The sequence below is a fragment of the Bufo gargarizans genome, chromosome 4 (genome assembly GCF_014858855.1).
Source record: "Bufo gargarizans isolate SCDJY-AF-19 chromosome 4, ASM1485885v1, whole genome shotgun sequence".
NCBI classification, from domain to species: domain Eukaryota; kingdom Metazoa; phylum Chordata; class Amphibia; order Anura; family Bufonidae; genus Bufo; species Bufo gargarizans.
This window is the reverse complement of record NC_058083.1, coordinates 225984689-226007053: the sequence shown is the minus strand read 5'-3', so window position 1 is coordinate 226007053 and position 22365 is coordinate 225984689. Positions and strand designations below refer to the sequence as shown.

At 42.1% G+C, this 22365-nt stretch overlaps 1 protein-coding gene and 1 long non-coding RNA gene across 3 annotated transcripts in view; one reads left to right on the top strand and one right to left on the bottom strand.

The window, feature by feature from the left end:
• Positions 1-6078: 6078 nt before the first annotated feature.
• LOC122933814 lies at positions 6079-13030 on the bottom strand. Its single transcript, XR_006388558.1, has 3 exons — positions 11700-13030; positions 7498-7581; positions 6079-7066 (listed from the first exon to the last, which is right to left on the bottom strand). It is a non-coding gene; the product is annotated as an uncharacterized LOC122933814 (long non-coding RNA).
• The window catches only part of LOC122933813 (glutathione S-transferase alpha-4-like), a 32679-nt gene continuing 20906 nt past the window's right edge, over positions 10593-22365 (top strand). The window contains exon 1 of one of the 2 annotated variants that reach the window (XM_044288852.1): positions 10593-10748. The gene's annotated coding sequence lies outside the window, so the exon portion shown is untranslated. Of the gene's footprint in view, positions 10749-16711; positions 16898-22365 lie in introns of those variants that run through there. The other variant, XM_044288854.1, reaches the window with a different exon arrangement.

Genomic DNA, 22365 nt, shown 5'->3' with positions numbered 1-22365 from the left:
TGATTAATATCACGCCAGAGTAGTTAACATATTTACAGATCTGGATTTTGATGTGACCACAGCAGACAGTAGAGATGGGCAGATACTCAGGACTTGTTTTATCAATGGATTGAGAGATGAACTAAGAACAGAATTGATGAAAACCCGTCCAGAATGTATGCATACCCCTCTTGATCAATCACTGATTGTTATTTGCAGCATAGAAGAACAGTTAAATAAGAGGAAAAATAAGCATGCAGCAAAACAGGCAGTTATCTCTGTAATGACCAGCAGAAGGCTGCGCAGGGGGACAGATACAGAAGAGAGGAAATGAGAAAGTGAATACATATGGAAACAGGAAGGGAAGGACTGGAAAGTAGAAGAATTCAAGAAAAAAGGATTGTGTTTCGGATGTGAGGATCATGGGCACATGAAAAGAGATTGTTCTAGTTCTTTTGCCATCTAGAGGGACAATCAGATGAATCCACAAATCTAGTTGGCCTCGGTAGATCAACAGTTCAGTGATTAGGAATTAGGCAGCCCCCAACAAGTTGAGCCCACGGTAGTAAAGGTGCCACCCCACCCAGGTCCACAAGCATTAGTAAAACTAACACTACCTGATGGGAAAGATGTTGACTGCATAGTTGACACGGGGGCAAGCCGCACTATTCTAAAAGCTCATGAAATTTCTGAGAAATATCTGAGCCCTGATAAAGTTATAGAGGTGGGGTTGGGGGGAAAACCATGTGCTCTAAACCATTACAATTATTAGTATCAGAAATGGCAAAAATATAAACAGAAAGACCACTGTCTGCACCGCTCGGTACGTACTCCAGCCCGGCTTAGTCTCCCGACCCTTGCACAATACAGTGTGTGTGGTGCTCTGCCTTTTAGAAGACAATGGCTCGAACAATTGATTGTAGAGGTAGAAAGAATAGGCGGCACTCACCACTGGAATCATAAGTCTTCTTTATTCATTGACATAATCGTCATACCCAATAGGGCTGGGGCGGACTCACATCTCCCAGAACACTAAGTAGCGAGGGCCATTTCATGCAAACTGCGCTTCTTCCAGCTACTGGCATCATGGCGCTGAGTCAGCGCCCTTTTTAAGTGTCATCACATGCAATCAACACCACCTGTGACGCTAAAGCTCGATTAAAATCAGATACAATAAATAACAACCCACCAGTACTATTTAGCTATTAGATGAAGGCACTGTGATCGTTCCTCTCATTAAGGCCCAGTGCACCAACGGCATCTGAGCGGATGATCGACCTTGCTTCCTTCTGAAGAAAAAGGAAGTGTCTATCACCTCCCTGTGTTACAGGAAGATTAGTATCAGAAAGTTGCCCTGTGAATTTGCTTGGAGCAGATGTATTGAATGCAATCATCAGATTTGGGAAGAAAGGGGTATCAGTAACTGGGCCTCTTATGGAACCCATCCTTACACTGCTGAGTGCCATGATTAACCCAGTTAAAACAGAACCTTTAGAGGGAGGGGATTCTTCCCCAGACAAGGCCGGTAGAGGGCATGCTTGCAAAAGTTCCTCCAGATTTGTGGGTCAAAAGTAAAACTGATGTTGGCCTACTTCAGGTAACTCCAGTAAAAATCTAATTGAAGCGTGGCGTTAGTGCCTGTGAGAATGAAACAGTATCCCCTGAGCAAAGATCAAACTACTGCAATAGCACTACAGTTAGAGGAATACCTTGAGATGGGGGTTGTAAGGGAATACACCCCTTTTTCCAATAAAAAAGAAACCCAAGCCAGGAAAGCCCCAAGCATATAGGATGATACATGATCTCAGAGAAATTAATAAATTAATGGTTATAGATACGCCCATTGTACCGAACCCACACACTTTGCTTAATCAGATTCCCTCAAATTCTGTATACTTCACGGTCATTGATTTGGCAAATGCTTTCTTTTCAGTCCCTGTGGAAGAGGAAAGCCAGTTACTTCTGGCTTTCACCTTCAACGGGAAACAGTATTGTTGGACCAGATTACCACAGGGAGGTGCTACATCTCCCTTTGAGTTTTCTGAGGCTATGACAAGAGTGCTCCTTTCCTGGCATCCAGAGGATGGAAACACTCAATTGCTTCAGTATGTCGATGACTAGCTTCTCTGTGCCACCAGTAACACAATCTGCCTCAAGGAAACATATTCACTTTTTTTGCGGCTAGAGGGATGCAGGGCCTTAAGGGATAAACTGCAAGTTGCCAGACTTAAAGTAGTGTTTTTGGGACATTGCTTTTCTCAGCAGACAAAGCACATTACACCAAATCGTAAGAAGGCAGTTGCTAAGCTGACTAAGCCGACCAATGTTCGGGAATTGAGGACATTTGTGGGCTTAGTCAGTTATGTCAGAGTGTATTCCATCTGCTTCATCTCTCATGCAGCCATTCTTTGATGTCTCGGCAGCCTGCAACAAAGGAGAGCCCTACTTGCTTACTGTGGAAGCAAAAGAGGGGTACAGGGAGTTGAAACAAGCCATCATATCCGCGCCATGCTTGGGAGTACCAAATTATTAGCTTGATTTCAACCTATTTTGTCATGAAAGTACCGGACACCCCAAAGGATTTTTGACTCGGATACATGGGGGTAAACACCACCCACTAGGCTACTACTCAGTACAACTAGATGTAGTGGCTAAGGGAGCCCCCTCTTGTGTGTGGGCGGTAGCCGCCTGTGTCCTGCTGACTGAGTTGCTGACATAGATTGTCACTGCATGATCCAGAACTATGTGCTTCATGCCGTCCAGGAACTATTGTCGCAGGCAAAGATTCGACATTTATCAATCGTGAGAACTAACAAAATATGAAATGACGCTTCTTACTCCACCAAACATAACAATCAAGAGATTTACAATCCTGAATCCAGCTACTTTACTTCCACAGTCAGATCAGGTAGAGCAGGATGGTACCATAAGTGATGACCATGATTGCTTTGAATTAATGAAATCTGAAACAAAAGAACTTGATAATGTCACAGAAATACCAATACCTAATGCTGATCTTGAGCTTTTTGTAGATGGATCCAGGTACTACCTTGATGGAAAGCCATACACGGGATATGCAGTGACTACCTTGGAGGAAGTTGTGAGACAAGGATCACTCCCACCTGGATGCTCTGCACAGGAAGCGGAGTTAAAAGCACTCACTGAGGCATGTAAAATGACTGAAGGCAAGTAGAGGGAAGTGCCTGGTAGGTGTGTGTGTGTGTGTGTGTGTGTGTGTGTGTGTGTGTATATATATATATAATATACAGTGGAGGAAATAATTATTTGACCCCTCACTGATTTTGTAAGTTTGTCCAATGACAAAGAAATGAAAAGTCTCAGAACAGTATCATTTCAATGGTAGGTTTATTGTAACAGTGGCAGATAGCACATCAAAAGGAAAATCGAAAAAATAACTTTAAATAAAAGATAGCAACTGATTTGCATTTCATTGAGTGAAATAAGTATTTGAACCCTCTAACAAAAAAAGACTTAATACTTGGTGGAAAAACCCTTGTTTGCAAGCACAGAGGTCAAACGTTTCTTGTAATTGATGACCAAGTTTGCGCACATTTTAGGAGGAATGTTGGTCCACTCCTCTTTGCAGATCATCTCTAAATCCCTAAGGTTTCGAGGCTGTCTCTGTGCAACTCTGAGCTTGAGCTCCCTCCATAGGTTTTCGATTGGATTAAGGTCCGGAGACTGACTAGGCCACTCCATGACCTTAATGTGCTTCTTCTTGAGCCACTCCTTTGTTGCCTTTGCTGTATGTTTTGGGTCATTGTCGTGCTGGAACACCCATCCACGACCCATTTTCAGTTTCCTGGCAGAGGGAAGGAGGTTGTCGCTCAGGATTTCACGATACATGGCTCCGTCCATTTTCCCGTTTATGCGAATAAGTTGTCCTGTGCCCTTAGCAGAAAAACACCCCCAAAGCAAAATGTTTCCACCCCCATGCTTGACGGTGGGGACGGTGTTTTGGGGGTCATAGGCAGCATTTTTCTTCCTCCAAACACAGCGAGTTGAGTTAATGCCAAAGAGCTCTATTTTGGTCTCATCAGACCACAGCACCTTCTCCCAGTCACTCTCTGAATCATTCAGGTGTTCATTGGCAAACTTCAGACGGGCCTGCACATGTGCCTTCCTGAGCAGGGGGACCTTGCGAGCCCTGCAGGATTTTAATCCATTGCGGTGTAATGTGTTTCCAATGGTTTTCTTGGTGACTGTGGTCCCTGCTAATTTGAGGTCATTAACTAACTCCTCCCGTGTAGTTCTAGGATGCTTTTTCACCTTTCTCAGAACCATTGACACCCCACGAGGTGAGATCTTGCGTGGAGCCCCAGAGCGAGGTCGATTGATGGTCATTTTGTGCTCCTTCCATTTTCGAACAATCGCACCAACAGTTGTCACCTTCTCTCCCAGCTTCTTGCTAATGGTTTTGTAGCCCATTCCAGCCTTGTGCAGGTCTACAATTTTGTCTCTGACATCCTTGGACAGCTCTTTGGTCTTTCCCATGTTGGAGAGTTTGGAGTCTGCTTGATTGATTGATTCTGTGGACAGGTGTCTTTTATACAGGTGACTAGTTAAGACAGGTGTCTTTAATGAGGGTGACTAATTGAGTAGAAGTGTCTAACCACTCTGTGGGAGCCAGAACTCTTAATGGTTGGTAGGGGTTCAAATACTTATTTCACTCAATGAAATGCAAATCAGTTGCTATCTTTTATTTAAAGTTATTTATTCGATTTTCCTTTTGATGTGCTATCTGCCACTGTTACAATAAACCTACCATTGAAATGATACTGTTCTGAGACTTTTCATTTCTTTGTCATTGGACAAACTTACAAAATCAGTGAGGGGTCAAATAATTATTTCCGCCACTGTATATATATATGCCCCATTGTGTGTATATATCTATATATGTATACATATATATGCATATTGGGCCCTGTAGAGGGAAGTGTATTACATATTCCCTAGATTCAATTCCCTATCAACTCTTCATCCCACTAGTTGATACAGGCCCATGTTTACAGAAACACTGGTGTTGATAGCCGGTAGGCCAAGGCTTGCATTGTTAAGGTTTACAACAGCTGATCAGTATCCAGTCGTCTTTTGTGCAGACCCCAAACAAGCTGTTGATGACATGCTAAACCTGTTTTTCATAGCATGGGTTATCCACACCTCTGCCCCATGGCCAAACACCTTTTCCCTACTTATGATAGATAAATAGTCCAGCATTTAGTACTAGGGGGGAGCTCATCACCACAAAGAGAGGAAGGACACACCTGGAAGAGGGAGGATGAACCGAGCAGCTCCATGAAGGAAGAAGAGTTAACTCCTGCAGCCCCATTGAAGAGAATCATCCCCAGGACGACGAGCATCCAAGCAAGGATCATCCCCTACAAGGAGCATTAACCCATGGAGGATGAGCAATTAACCCCTGGATGGCTGAGTAACCCTACCCTATACCACCAACGAATTAACCCCTGCATTACCTTCACTCCCTGATACATTAACCCCTGCTATAACCCACTGCCACCAATATATCATTAACCCTATCATTAACCCGTACTATATTACATAGCCCACAGCTCAATATTACAACTCCCCTGTACCCCTGCATTAATATTAACCCCTGCATTGTAATATTAACCCCTGCATTACCTTCACTCCCTGATACATTAACCTCTGCTATAACCAACTGCCACCAATATATCGTTAACCCCTGCTATATTCATTGTAATATTAACCCCTGCATTGCACTGATATTTATGCATTATACCCTGCCCTGTTTAACCCCTGCACTGCATTGCCCTTATTCCCCTTCCTTTCACCAAGCATGGGTTAACACTTCCCTCTGTGTTAACCCTTGAAGTGCCACTCCCTGTAGCCCACAGCTACATCCCTGCCTATACCCCTGGCCTGCATCGTATTAACCCTTGCAGTGCCACTACCCCCGGATAACCACTGTATTGCTAATCCTTTATACCCCATAGGGACAGTGTGTAGCCAGGTGGGTGGGTGGTACGTTTACGTGTGTATGTAAGTGTGATATTTAGGTAGTTTGTGAGGTGGAATTGTGTACTGTGTTGTGTTAGCATAGTTTAGGTGTATCATAGTGTTTTTACTGTATTGCCGTGTATGTCTATATGTGTATATATATTTATAACCATTGATATAATATATATAGATATAATAGCATCATTAGACTGTAGACTTGTATTTGTTAAATAAATAACTTTATTGTTAAATACACAGTTTATAGTCATTTGTAGTCACCGCCGTAATAATCCATCGCACGTAGTTCATGAAAAGGTAGAGCAACAAGGTAGCTAGTATTTATAGTATAAATAGGCATGAGTCACGCCTATTTATGATTATTAATTATTGATATTAAGGCAGAATATTGATAATTAATATCTCCTTTGGAGAACAGTCCCAGTTGGAGATGCAGGGATTTTGTGGGATCCTCGGGTAAGCCTATCAAAAATGCAGAATCCGTAGCTCAATTGTTCAGAGCATTACCTAAGATGGTGGCCATTGTCAAGGTACTGGCCCATACCAAAGAGCAAACAAAGGAGGCTGATAGAAACCGTAGAGCAGATGCTGCTGCCAAGCAGGCTGCTCTGTTGCCTCCTCCCGTGATGGGACATACTGTAGACATGGTTCCAAAAAAAGGGGAGGTGGATCTAACCCTCCTCCAGAAGTTGCAGGAACAAGTGGAAGAATGGGTAAGAAGAAAGGCTGAGAAGAATGGAAGAAAGGTAGAAAGGTAAGGTAGAAAGCTTGAATGGAACTTTAAAGCTAAAAATCCAGAAAGAAATTGCCGAGACTGGTAAGCCATGGACAGAGTGTTTACCAATAGCATTGTATACCATTAGAGTACCCCCTCATAGAAAAACACAGTTAAGTTCATATGAGATAGGACTGTATTTCCCTCAGCAGCTCCAGACCATTCATTCAGACTTGACAAAATATGTAGGAGCATTGCACAGGAGATTACATGTTCATAATCGTGTTCTCAGTTCTATTCAAGATCCCTCTTCACTGGAAGGGACTCATTCATTAAATCCTGTAGACTGGGTCACTGTAAAAAGACACGTAAGGAAAGCATTAGAACCCTGATTTGACGGTCAATTCCAAGTCCAGCTGACTACACCAACATCTGTGAAGCTGGAAGGGAAACCAACTTGGATCCACGCCTCCCACTGCATGAAGCTGATAAAGCCATGATTTGGGCAAAGTATTTGTTCATAAGTATGGTAGTCCCCTACACTTTTGGGGCATATGATGAAGATAGTAGTGAATGGGAAAATAAGTTTATCAAGTACCATAAAATAGATGCCCATATGAGAAATTTATCTGACTGTTGGATTTGCAGTCATTCACCAATTACTGCCAATTCCATGCCATGTATTGCGAAGCCCCTTTCAGAGAAGGAGCTATTAGAATTACCTTGCTGGGATATACCTCAGCTGACACTAGAATCACCTCATAAGGAAACCGCTTTAGCATTACCTGTAACTGGATGGATAAAATATCCCTGGTGGCAGTTGATGTCTACAAGGGTAGGTACCTGGTATATTTAGGACAGGCGAGAAGCTGTTGGGAAAAAAAGACAGGTTTATCTGATGAACGTGGGAGAAGTACCTAGTCAAGAGATTAAAATAAGCTTTTCCGGACAGGAAAGTGGCCAAGAAAGTAAACATAAATATTATTTGGCAAGGAAAATACATGATCCTAAGTGGAATTATACAGTACACTTTCCACCTGGAAATAAGTCACAGTGTGGGAGATTGGGTGCTTTTTATCAGCAAAGAGGAGTAGATTCAGAAGAAGTAATAGAAGGTATAAAAGGAGATGGGGCAGCAGTCTGTGGTCCATTGTTATATTATAATCTTATTACTAATAATGAAAACCCTTAATCTTGGTATATATATCAGGATACTACGATATTCATTTCTATTGTTGATGCATTAATTAGAAAGGTTCAAATTCAATTAGCTGATGACGTCTACATAGTATGTGGCAATAAGGCATTCAAGTGGCTTCCACAAGGAGCTAGAGGAGCTTGTATAACGTACGTCCCAGCTTAGGAATGCCAGAGTGGTGTGATTGCCTATAATGTCTCTGTATGGTGATGATAATGGTGTCAACGGTGTCTCCTACCTGGGTAAGACTGGACTCCTGGCTCCTGGTTCACTTGCAATACATTTTAGTGTTGTGATAGGAGGAGTAATAGCAGAAATTATGTCCAGACCTTTAGATGAAGTTCAAACTTTTCTTTACTGAAGATAACTTATATCTAAACAGTATGCAGATTTGGTCTTTGGTCCCAGCAGGTTTTGGCAATGGTTGGCAGGGATAAATGCTTCTGCTTTAAACTGTACCTTCTGCTTTGTGGGGACAGACTAGCTGAGGAGGAATGGCTTCTCCTAGGTCTCTGGACTTGACTCACAGATATATTCTCAGGGGATGCTTTCTTCCTGGAACTGGAGGTGGTTTGCAACTTTCTGCTTTTTTTCCCATCCAGTTGAGCTGCAGGGCTCAGACTGGGAATTTGATCAAGTCTCAGCCCGAGACTTGGTCCTTGCTGTCTTCCCTATGCAGGAGAAACTAGAACTGGTTCTAACAGTTTTTTTCCTCCCTTGCTGCAGAAAGCCGGAAACCTCCACTTCTCTTCAGCAGGGGGGCAGAACAGAACAGGATTGTTCCACTCTGAGCGGCCATAACATTAAGACTGTCTCTACCAATGATGCTGCCACCTGCTGGCGGACCTGTAAAATTACAAGGAAACAATTGTATTTAACATAGTTTTTTGATGCACATTTGTCGAGACATAAAATAAGTTATATCAGATGACAATATAAAAGCTCTTAGAAGACAGTAGCGGGGTAGAGGCATGTAGTAACACAACTCTGGGGTGTTACACTTGTACCCTAGCTAGGCTTGAACCTGCCACGTGGACATGGAAATCGGAGGACATCCCTTATCAGCATTTGCCTGGACATATGCTGACAAAGAGGAGTGCGCCTGTTATACCTGATATGCCTGAGAGACCACATTTTAAGCACCCAGCTAAATTGATTCATGCTGATCCCTTAACGGTAGAAAAGATAGGAATGTACTTCCCACTAATGAATACTTATTTCCTGTCCACTGGAATCCTCAAAAATGCTAGACAAATTGGTGATTTAAGTGATTATTTGTTTGATGCTGTAGAAGTAAATTCAGTATACCTAAAGCAACTAATCATTGTTACAAATCAGCATGCAATGGTCTTAGACTCTCTTACAGCAGCCCAAGGAGGGTTATGTCAAATAGTGGGTTCTGCATGCTGTCATTCTATTGATCCCACAGGTATGTTTAGAGTATCACAAGATCTACATCAAGCCAAGCAATTAAAAGAAGGGTTTTGAAATGCCCATCTGGCACCTCCTGACCTTGCATTACCTGATTGGTTATCATGGCTTAATCCCCTTAATTGGTTCCGTGGGATAGGTGAATGGATTTCTGGATTATTCCATATGTTACTACAAGGATGTTTCCTAATATTATTGATTTTCATTGTTGCTAAACTTTTCCTGCTGACTCTTCGAAAAATATTAAAGTCTAAATTTTTTACAGAAGTAACTACTGTGATTAAGAACAAAGATACTCCTGACAAGTGATGGTCATGATGGCTTCTCCCTCAACATCTGCCGCTGCAACAACTACGATTGTGACTCCTGTTTTAAAGTCAGCTACACCAAAGGACTGTTATACCTACTGCGGACAGAAGACATTGGAGAATTTGACTAATTGCATTTATTGTGGGACTTTATTGAAAACCTAAAGGACTAATGATTAACTGATTGACCTAGGTTCTCATAGTATGCTTCCCTAAGATGAATTCCACAGAGTGTATAGGTTAATTATGGTTAATTAGGCAGGATAGATAGTGAAGATAGTTTAGAAAGTAGAATCTTCTGGATGGATGCTGATCATCCCACAATCTGGAAGAATTAGGATTCTTCCACTTTGTGTAAGAAGGAAGATTCTTTAAACCTGTTTACCTCTAGTACGGAGGTAAGAAAATCTATAGAGTCAGTGGAATAATGCTAAGAAGAAGGGAGTAATGTGAGAGTAATGGGTCATTGTCAGAAATTCTCCATAATATGAATGATTATATTATGCATATATTCATATAGGTAAAGCTTATTTATCTAAAAAGTATATTCACTGTGAAGTTATCATTTATTCCACTGTTCTTAATTTCTAAGCCTTAGAACATATTCTGAAGGCCATCTGTAATTGTGTTGACACATGTGTAATTGTGCAATGACATGAGTACTTCATCCAATTTGGGACCAATGACCTAGGTTGGAGGAGGTTGAGAAATATGTGATGTGACCTGATGTCTATGTATGTTCTCTGAAATTCTCGGAAATGTTTTTGGTAAACGTGTCCATATATGTCCCAGAATCTATCAAATAACTGTTCACCTAGTTCTGAAATGACAAATTATTGACAGTCTGCTATCACTTGCAATTATGTAATGCTCCACGTTGATTATTAAGTATTGTAACCACCCTGAAACACCCAGTTACTCCCATTATCATAAAGGTACAATATAAGAATAAAGATTTTGGGGTGGTCTTATCAGCTCTCCATAGATACTGCATTTTGTCTGTGTCTATGCGTCGGCCGACTTAATTGCTTTGTACCTGAAAATCAAACTACTTCGACACTTCTTTCATTGAAGGCTGCGAGTCTTGAAGACTTACCAGGTACCCAAGAATATGAGTGGGGTTGTATTAATGTCTAAGAGCGTTTATCCATGGTGCATGCTTATATTCTGTAGTTGTGGATGTAGTGAGCTACTAGATTTAATAAAACTAATGCAGTAAAAAAAAAAGTGGCTGACAACCTACAACTGGGGATAGGTGATATCATATTTGGGAGTAAAGTCCATGTACAACTTTATTGTAATAGCTCTTGGCTTTTTCTTGCCTTTGATTTCTTTGACTGTGTGCATGCTCAGATCCATGCATTTATTGCACTAGGTTGAACAAACTGAGTGCAGGTTTATACAGGGTATATTTACTAAAACAAGAACACCAGTATTGCATTTTAGTATACAGTGCTTTGTATTCCCCAGCATGGCACATGGAGATTGAGAAGTACAGTGCAGCTACCGAGCTACATTAGGTTGTGGACTTTGAATAATAGGAATAGCTCACTCCTATGTGATAAGGACCAGGTGCTCTAGTCCAATAAACTGTATCACCCGTACAGATAAGAGTATTGAAAATAGAAAGAAAATTATGGACTGGCACTCTGTATGTGTGGATAAAGTCAATACTTGATACAATATATAGTGATCACATACATTTAATGTTAAAAAACAATAGAATAAAATACAAAGTAAAGTACCAATGAAAATTGCAATATGTCACCTAGAAATGGTACAAAGATGATAACAAAGTGGCTGGGGGTCTGTGGTATGATTCAACGCAGACAAATCTTGCTGTATTCCTTAGAAAGAATAAAATCCGCTAGTTGTAAGTGGACAAATGTTTGTGGGTCAAATCATATATTGTCTATTCCAAAACACACAATCCTCTATGGGAGACGAGAATCCTATTTGATTTCAGATGATTTGTCAATGTCCAGACTCAGTTTGTAAAGCGATATAAAATGCTGATTTGTACTATGTTGAGCCCTGTTAAGGGTCTTACCTTCTCCTTGGTCGAGGCAATGTATCCGGAATTGCGGCCCTCCAGACCTGGATATTGAAGGAAATGTTCTGTTGGAAAAGCGCTACTGTGTTAGCTGTCTCCAACTTGTTCGTACGGATGCCAGCATATCACGCGGTCTCTTCCAAAAGCTGTAGCGTATGATTCACAGCGGGAAATATCACGAGAGTTGGTGCCGAGATTTTCGGATGAAAGAAACTGTTGTGAAATTCGGAGCGCTCCAATCTTTCCAAAGTTGACCGAAAAAATATTTTTCTGATTTCTGCAGATATTCGTGTAGCGGCCTCTCTCTTGTCCAAAGGGAGCAGTACGCTGGTTCACGCCAGACGCGTTTCGGGGACCTCTTACCCCTTCCTCAGTGGCAGCTACTCTCCCATTTTGGACTGGCTATTTATAGACCGCCCAGGTCTGTCCAAATTGATGGTGTGGAATTAGTAATCCAGTAAAATTTTATAAGAAATCTCTGCCTAAAAAAATATTTTTTTAAAAATCCACCAGTTCCACAGATACAAACAATAGATGAATTCCCACACACAAATCTAAAAAACAAATCAAAAAAATTTCCCAGAAATGAAATAGGCCCGGAATTATCTGGATTTCAAAAATGTGTTGAAACAGATCTAAGACATTTGAAAGAAAAACGTATCTATAAAAATAATTTATCGAGAAAAAAAATACTAGCAATAAGGGAGTTTCAAGAAAAAGAAGAGATCACTATACGGCCCGCAGATAAGGGGGGCGCTATAGTGATCATGAACACTAAAGATTACAACAATGAATGTTGGAGACGTTTATCTGATGTCAGCACATACAAAATACTCAAGGTGGATCCAACTGTGACCTTCAAAGAAAAACTGCTGAAATACAGCAACAGAGGGTTACATTTGGGAATCATAACAAAAACAGAATTTGATTTTATTGTGGGAACGCCGGGCAGACTCCCAGTCCTTTATTGCCTACCCAAGGTACATAAGGACCCCGTTAGCCCACCTGGCCGTCCCATAATATCTGGCATTGGATCTCTAACTGCCAATCTGTCCAAATCAGTGGCGTAGGGATCGCCATAGCAACCATAGCAGTGGCTATGGGGCCCTACGCCACTGGGGGCCCGTCCGGACTGCATATATATATATTTTTTTTTTTATTAACACAGTCACAGTGCACAGTAAAAACACACAGGCAGCCAGGCCCGACCGCCCGCCCAGTTTAGTGGGCGGGGCGTGGGTGGTCCGCGGATCGGGCCTGGCTGGGGGGAAGGCAAGGAGGAGTAGTCAGGTCAGGACTGGAGGCTGAAGCAGGCGGGCCTGGGGTGCACTGCCGCACGAGCAGAAGAAGAGGTAGGTAACTAGAGGGAGGAGGAGGAGGCGGACTCAGGCGGTGAAGGGGGAGGGGCTGGGCCATGGAGGGGGCGGGGCCGAGCCGGGCCGGGCCAGGCCGTGGAGGGGGGGTTACCTGTTGTGGAGGGACTAGGGAGGGAGAGTGCTGCTGCACTGGCGCCAGTCAGATTAGCGCTATCTCTATCTGAGTCGCTCTGTCACTGACCTGACATCAGTGACATTGCTCCGCCTCTCCTCTCCCCTCCTTAGTTCTTATGATCAACAGTGACCAGCAACAGGATGGCCCGATGTGGGCGGAGCTATAATAGCCCTGCCCCCTTTTCTACCCGCGATTCCTGCAGCCTGAACCTTCCCTGCCCAGCATGCTGAACACCAGTTGGATTGCCACAACTGCACCAGTGATGTGAGTGGCAGGGAAACTGGGGTTATATTCAGCTTTCCCAGACTGTGCACATGTGACCTGCAGTACAGTAGGAAAGCTGGGTGAATTATATCATGAAATGTCATCCAGCTTCCCTGCTATCCTGCATGGCACAAGTGCAGAGGCATTAGAGTATGGGGGAGAGGCACAGCAGGAAAGCTGGGTGTCTATATATGTGTATTGTATATGTGTGTGTCCATGTATGTGGAGAGTGCGTGTATGACTGCGTCCATGTATGTGGAGAGTGTGTGTATGACTGCATCCATGTATGTGGAGAGTGTGTGTATGACTGCGTCCATGTATGTGGAGAGTGCGTGTATGAGTGCGTCCATGTATGTGGAGAGTGTGTGTATGAGTGCGTCCATGTATGTGGAGAGTGCGTGTATGAGTGTGTCCATGTATGTGGAGAGTGTGTGTATGACTGCGTCCATGTATGTGGAGAGTGTGTGTATGACTGCGTTCATGTATGTGTGGAGAGCGTGTGTATGACTGCGTCCATGTATGTGGAGAGTGCGTGTATGACTGCGTCCATGTATGTGGAGAGAGCGTGTATGACTGCGTCCATGTACGTGGAGAGTGCATGTATGACTGCCTCCATGTACGTGGAGAGTGCGTGTATGACTGCCTCCATGTATGTGGAGAGTGCGTGTATGACTGCGTCCATGGCTACAGTATGAAAGGTACAGAGGCTAAAATACTTGTGGATATGTAAAGGTAAATCAGACATGTCTATTACAATTGCAGCGCAGGTTTTAAAGGGGTTGAGTTGAATATAAACTCCGTCAGCAACTGTAAATGTTAAAAAACAAAGTCGTGCTAAAAATGACAGTAAATACAGTAAATAAAAAGTCACAAAATAGCCATATAAGAGGGGTTTGCACAGGAGGAGGCGGTTTGTGAAGAAGTGTGTGTGTGTGGGGGGCCCCGTACAAAAATTTGCTGTGGGGCCCAGTCAGTTCTAGTTACGCCTCTGGTCCAAATATATTTATTCATGGCTTCAACCGCTAGTTAAAAAAACAGTGTCATATTTAAAAGACACCACACAAATTATAGAAACTTTGGAAAAATTAACAGTAGAAGATGATTGGATCCTGGCTACTCTCGATATACAATCATTGTATACAGTGATCAATCACGACCAAGGTATTAACGCCCTGAAAATTCTATTAGAAAAAGACAAATTCAAAGAAGAACAATTGAAATTTATAATAGAAGGGGTGAGACATATATTGGAACACAACTTCTTTTACTTCGAGAAGAACTACTACCTCAGGATAACAGGGACTCACATGGGTACCAGGTTTGCCCCTAGCTATGCAAATTTGTTCCTAGCATACTGGGAGAGTTTGTTTATCGATCCAATAAGGGGGGGCAGCCTGGTACTCTGGCAGAGATATATCGATGACGTTATCCTGATCTGGAGGGGTAATGAAACTACCCTACAGTCATTTATTTCTGAATTAAACAGTAATACATATAATTTAACTTTTACAGCTAGTATTAATAAATCTGAGACAGAATTTCTGGATTTAAATATTACTAAAAAGGGAGATAAATACATATGCCGAACATTTCAAAAACCAACAGCGAGAAATTGATATATTCTATACTCAAGTTGTCATTTGCCACAGTGGTTGATGAATGTACCTTTCGGACAATTTCGCCGGATTAAAAGAAATTGCACTGAGGACTCCCAATATTTAGAGGAAGCCCAAATACTTAAAAATAGATTCATTGAAAAAGAATATCCTGCACATGTGTTAGAACGAGCACTTTGTAAGGCAAATGAAATACCTAGAGAATCCTTCTTTGTAAACAACCATAAAAATAGTACAAGGGGAGAAAATATAGACTTTAGGATCGTATTGCCTTTTTCCACACAACACAAACAAGTTGAACACATTATTAACAAATATTGGAATTTGTTAACCCAGGACAAAACAATTGGTCCATTTATACCTATTAAGCCTAAAATCACATACACAAGAGCACAAAATTTAGGACTTAAAATTGCACCTTCCATTAAACACAAATCGAATAAACTTTTCCCTCACACAAACAATTGGATCAATTTAAAGGGGTTTTGCAGATGGGGCAAATGCCAGGGTTGCAAAACAACAAAATTCCCTAAAAAGACCACAGAAATAACCTCAACTCAAAATAATTTTTCAATGTCTATAAAAAACTTCCTCAATTGTGACACCTCATTGTGATCTATTTGATCCAATGTCCCTGCAACAAGCAGTACATTGGTAGGACAAAACGATCCCTTAAAGTTAGAATAAGCGAACATTTGCGTAACATTAAAAACGGTTACATGAAGCATGCACTATCAAGGCACTTTAAAGAATTTTATGATAAAAATCCGAAAGGTATGTCCTTCACGGCGTTACAAAAAATAGACCAACATTGGCGTGGTGGCAAACACATAGAAAGAATGTCCAGAGCCGAATCAAGACTCATCTTTGATTTCGGCAGCCTCATTCCAATGGGTCTGAACGCTGAACTAGAGATTTTTGGCTTTTTGTGAATTTGGGCTGCATGTCTGGCATCCGATGGAGAGTCTCATGTCATGGCTGTTTATCAGCACTGAGACTCCCCCTCTGAGCCAGACATGTACCCCTTTACCATCATCACCACAGACCAAATCTCCTGAATGCCAAATTTTAACTAATGATATATATATATTTTTGTGCTCCATTATGATTTTATACATTTCATTTACTATTCAAAGTTTATGTATGTATTTTATATGGATTTTAACGTTTTTAATGTTTTATAGTTATTTATGAATTTCTATTTAAAGCAATATGATATAATATTTATTCTTTCTGGGTGGTGACTACTTACTATAAGGTATAACATATTAAAAAAACGCACAAAGAAATAAAAAACGCATGATAAAAACGCACCTAAAAGAAATGCATAAAAAAATCGCATTTACAGAAAGAAAGCTAAATCCTGGATTACTAATTCCACACCATCAATTTGGACAGACCTGGGCGGTCTATAAATAGCCAGTCCAAAATGGGAGAGTAGCTGCCACTGAGGAAGGGGTAAGAGGTCCCCGAAAAGCGTCTGGCGTGAACCAGCGTACTGCTCCCTTTGGACAAGAGAGAGGCCTCTACACGAATATCTGCAGAAATCTGAAAAATATTTTTTCGGTCAACTTTGGAAAGATTGGAGCGCTCCGAATTTTACAACAGTTTCTTTCATCCGAAAATCTAGGCACCAACTCTCGTGATATTTCCCGCTGTGAATCATACGCTACAGCTTTTGGAAGAGACCGTGTGATATGCTGGCGTCCGTACGAACAAGTTGGAGACATCTAACACAGTAGCGCTTTTCCAACAGAACATTTCCTTCAATATCCAGGTCTGGAGGGCCGCAATTCCGGATACATTGCCTCGACCAAGGAGAAGGTAAGACCCTTAACAGGGCTCAACATAGTACAAATCAGCATTTTATATCGCTTTACAAACTGAGTCTGGACATTGACAAATCATCTGAAATCAAATAGGATTCTCGTCTCCCATAGAGGATTGTGTGTTTGGGAATAGACAATATATGATTTGACCCACAAACATTTGTCCACTTACAACTAGCGGATTTTATTCTTTCTAAGGAATACAGCAAGATTTGTCTGCGTTGACTCATACCACAGACCCCCAGCCACTTTGTTATCATCTTTGTACCATTTCTAGGTGACATATTGCAATTCTCATTGGTACTTTACTTTGTATTTTATTCTATTGTTTTTTAACATTAAATGGAACCTGTCACCGGGATTTTGTGTATAGAGTTGAGGACATGGGCTGCTAGATGGCTGCTGGCACATCCGCAATACCCAGTGCCCATAGCTCTGTGTGCTTTTATTGTGTAAAAAAACGATTTGATACATATGCAAATTAACCTTAGATGAGTCCTGTATGTGAGATGAGTCAGGGACAGGACTCATTTCAGGTTAATTTGCATATGTATCAAATCGGTTTTATTACGCAATAAAAGCACACAGAGCTCTGGGGACTGGGTATTGCGGATGTGCTAGTGACCATCTAGCAGCCCATGTCCTCAGCTCTATACACAAAATCCCGGTGACAGGTTCCCTTTAAATGTATGTGATCACTACATTAGGTTGTGCCTGACCATCTCTTTATCGAATAGAGTTGAAACCTTATTACAATCAGTGTAAACTTGGTTATTGTGTGCAATTCGTGAATGATGGTGTCATAGGAACTTGTCTGAAAGTCTTAAACCCTGCTTATAGGGCCATCTTTACAACAAGGCACATAAGGGCATGTGCCTAGGGAATCGGGGAAAAAGTGGGGGCGGCACTTCACAGAGCAAACTCATGATTTATGTTGATTCTTTCACCTTCGCCTTGGTGTTACTTTTCATGTCTCCTTATCTCTAATTTCTTAATTTTAGCTACAAGTCCGATGATTTAACCCTCACGCTGCTTACCTACAGTTATTGTGACAGTAATGTCTTCAAAAATAAAAATTGTGTTACCATGTTAAGCCTCATTCACACGTCAGTGTCCGTGCTCAACTATGTGAGCAGGTGGTCAGTGATGCATCCGTGAAGCTGTCCGTGTTGGGTCCGTGTGTCCGTTTTTTGCTGTCCGTGTTGCATCCATGTTTCAGTGACACTGAACAGCTGAAAAATAATTTTCAAAGAATCTCTTCTCAATGATCCATGAAACACGGATGCAACACGGATGGCATCCGTGGTTTTCACGGACAAATAGACTATAATAGGCGTGATGAATCCGGGAACACGGACAAAATAGAGCATGCATCTGTGCTAAAAACATAGACGTACGGACCGTGCTAAAACACTGATATGTGAATACACACATTAAAATGAATGGGGACATGTGCAGTCCGAGGAGAACACGTACAGCACACGTCCGTGAAACACTGACGTGTGAATGAGGCTTTAGGCTGGGCTCACATCTGCGCTGTGAACTCTGGCAGTCTGTTCCACTGTGCACTGCTGGATCCCCATTCACTGTAATGGGATCTGGCTGCTTTCTGGCATATATGCTGACTTTCGGTCGAACATAAAATGTTGCAATGCATGTATGCCCCATACAATGACCGGATTACAGTGCTGGAGTTCATAACGTAGATGTCTACTGCCTTAGCCAGTAGAAAACGGGTTTATTGCTCTCATTAAGAGAAACAAAATAAGAGTCTTGCAGGTGTGGTACCTTTTAACCTCTACACTGTACGTCATAGTGGCTGAGGGAATGTATGGAGCGGGCTACTGTGCTTAGCCCACTCCATACATCACTAACGAGCGTTTATACGAACGCTCATTAGCGATCATTTTACCAATAATCTGCCCGTGTAATAGGGCCTTTAGGCCTCTTTCACACGAACAATACGGATTGGCTCAGGATGCGTTCAGTGAAGCTCGCACCAGTTTGCAAGCAATTTTTTTCAGCGCGGGTGTAATGCGTTTTGATGTGTTTTTCATGTGCGTGAAAAAAAAATATTTAAGGTTTACAAACGACATTTCATAGCAACCATCAGTTAAAAAACGCATTGCACCCGGACTGCATCAAGGTTACATCCAGATGCAATGCGTTTTTCACTGAAGCCCCAGTCACTTCTATGGGGCCATAGCTGCGTGAAAAAACGCAGAATATAAAACATACTGCAATTCTCACACAACGCAGAACTGATGCGTAAAAAAACCCAACCATGTACACAGACCCATTGAAATGCATGGGTCAGAATTCAGTGCGGGTGCTATGCGTTCACATCACGCATCACAACTGCAAGCAAAACTCGCTGGTTTGAAAGGGGCATTAGGCTAGTATTACACTAGAATTTTTGAAGGCGATTGTCAGGAAGGAAACGTTCCTGGCAATCGTCTGCTCGTCAGTGAAAGATTCCGCTGCTATTACATGCAGCAATCTCCTCCGCAGTATGGGGAGGAGCGATCACTAATGCCATCGCTCGTCCGTATACTGCCTAGTTGTTTGCGGGAAGAAGATTGTGATTAGACCGCACGATCTGCAGCTGGGAAATTATGATTTTTAAAGGGGTTGTCTGATATATATATATATATACAGCACTGTAAATCTGATGGGCAGCAATATAGAACTGAGCTAAGCAAGTTTTAGGCAAAATATATATATATTTCCTCATTTCTCTGGTTCTGTTCTGGCCCTTTGTTTATCTGTAATGATGAGCGAATTTCATATTTTGAAATTTGTTTTCGGTTTGGGTTGTGGTATAATGTTAATTGCGTTATGGATTCTGTTACCACGGACAATAATGCTATTCCATGATGGAATGCAGGCATTCCGTTATTCATTCCGTCATAATGGAAGTCTATGGCCTGCATAACGGATCTGTCCGGTTTCCGTTATGCAGGAGAGGACTCCAGCATAACGAAAACCGGACGGATCCGTTATGCAGGCCATAGACTTCTATTATGACGGAATGAATTACGGAATGCCTCTAAAGGCATTCCGCTATGCATTCTGTCATGGTCCGTGGTAGTTCAGTAAATGCCACAACACGAAGTGAAAACTAATTTCAAAATATGAAATTCGCTCATCCCTATGTATTTGCAATAAGAACAATCTCTGAGGTTTTCCTCATGAATATTTGTGCCCCTCCTCCTGCTCTGCAAAGGGAGTGAATATACAGTGAGGAACAGAAGTATTTGAACACCCTGCAATTTTGCAAGTTCTCCCACTTAGAAATCATGGAGGGGTCTGAAATTCACATTGTAGGTGCTTTCCCACTCTGAGAGACAGAATAAAATAAAAAAACTAAATTTCTTTTATAATTTTTAAAGAATGTATTTGTCTTGCACTGCTGAACATAAGTATTTGAACACCTGAGAAAATCAGTGTTATTATTTGGTACAGAAGCCTTTGTTTGCAATTACAGAGGTGAAACGTTTCCTGTAGTTCTTGACCAGGTTTTCACACACTGCAACAGGGATTTTGGCCCACTCCTCCACTCAGGTCTTCTCTAGATCTGTGAGGTTTCGGAGCTGTCGCTGAGCAACACAGTTTCAGCTCCCTCCAAAGATGTTCTATTGGATTTAGGTCTGGAGACTGGCTAGGCCACTCCAGAACCTTAATATGCTTCTTACGGAGCCACTCCTTGGTTACCCTGGCTGTGCGCTGCGGGTCATTGTCATGTTGGAAGACCTAGCCACGACCCATCTTCAATGCTCTGACTGAGGGAAGGAGGTTGTTGCTCAAAATCTCACAATAAATGACCCCATTCATCCTCTCCTTAATACAGTGCAGTCGTCCTGTCCCCTTCGCAGAAAAGCACCCCCAAAGCATGATGTTACCACCCCCATGCTTCACAGTAGGGATGGTGTTCTTGGGATGCAACTCATCCTTCTTTTTACTCCAAACACAACGAGTGAAGTTTAGACCAAAAAGTTCTACTTTGGTCTCATCTGACCACATGACTTTCTCCCATGCCTCCTCTGGATCATCCAGATGGTCATTGGCAAAAGACAGACAGGCGTCTTTAGCCTCTTCCATTTTCTAACAATTGCTCCACTGTTGATCTATTTTCACCAAGCTGCTTGGCAATTGCCCCGTAGCCCTTTCCAGTCTTGTGGAGGTCCACAATTGTGTCTCTGGTGTCTTTGACAGCTCTTTGGTCTTGCCCATGGCAGTAGTTTGGCATCTGACTGACTGTGGGGTGGACAGGTGTCTTTAAAGAGCTCAGACAGGTGCTACTAAGTTAGATTAATGAGTGGAGTAGAGGTGGACTTTTAAAAGGCACAGTAACAGATCTTTGAGAATTCTTGCTGTTTCTTAGGTGTTCAAATACTTATGTTCAGCAGTGCAAGACAAATACATTCTTTCAAAATCATACAATGTGGTTTCCTAATTATTTTTTTATTCTGTCTCTCAGAGTGGGAATGCACCTACAATGTGAATTTCAGACCCCTCCATGATTTCTAAGTGGGAGAACTTGCAAAATCGCGGGTGTTCAAATACTTCTGTTCCTCACTGTAAGTGCTGCCCTGAGAGATATGTCTGCCTGCTGGGAGACTCAGCAGCATGTTTTATGTGTAGAACTACAAGTCCCAGCTGTACAATGACACTGCTGATACACACAGCCTGTTCTTGTGCAATGCTCTGCAGAACTCTTCTAGTCTGTCAGCTCCTGTGTCCAGCATTTTTCTCCTCACTGCCTGCAGCTAATCAGTAAAGCCTTCAGCCCTGAGTCTGTGCTGCTGAAGGGGTTAACATTTTTCCAGAAGAATCCAGTACAGTGACCTCTCATGTACAGACACATATCTGCTCTCTGCACCAAACATCATCAGAGCAGGGAGAGAGTCTGACATCACAGGTTATGTGACCCTCAGCGAAATCTGAGATAGCAGCAATTGAGTTGCAGTAAGTGCATGGGATTATAGATCATAGTCATCATCGTATAAAGTATTCTTTAACCGTCAATAAATATAAATAAAATAAGACAAGTGGACACTTGACATGGTGGAAAGATTTGGCCTCGACCAGCTTTATTAAAGAACAGCTTAAAGCAATTAGAACATTAAAACCATGAACCATATAACTTAATAACCACAGAATGGACCAGCCATAAGCTCGGACTAAATACCAAAATAAAACTCGTTCGCTCACCATTTCAGTAAGAGACTTTATCCCTCTTTCTAATAAAGCAGTCGTGACAACACGGATAAAAAAAGAAACGGGCTGGCGGGTGCAGCTCCACACTTGTGGCTTGACTGACAACAATATCACTGTCAGCTGCCGCAATATATACACAAATCGATCCCCCCCCAAATAACACATCACCCAATGCCCTAACTGTTGCTGGGCATCAACATTTAATCTGCCCAGCAACGACCCACCATAGGTGACCTTAAGTAT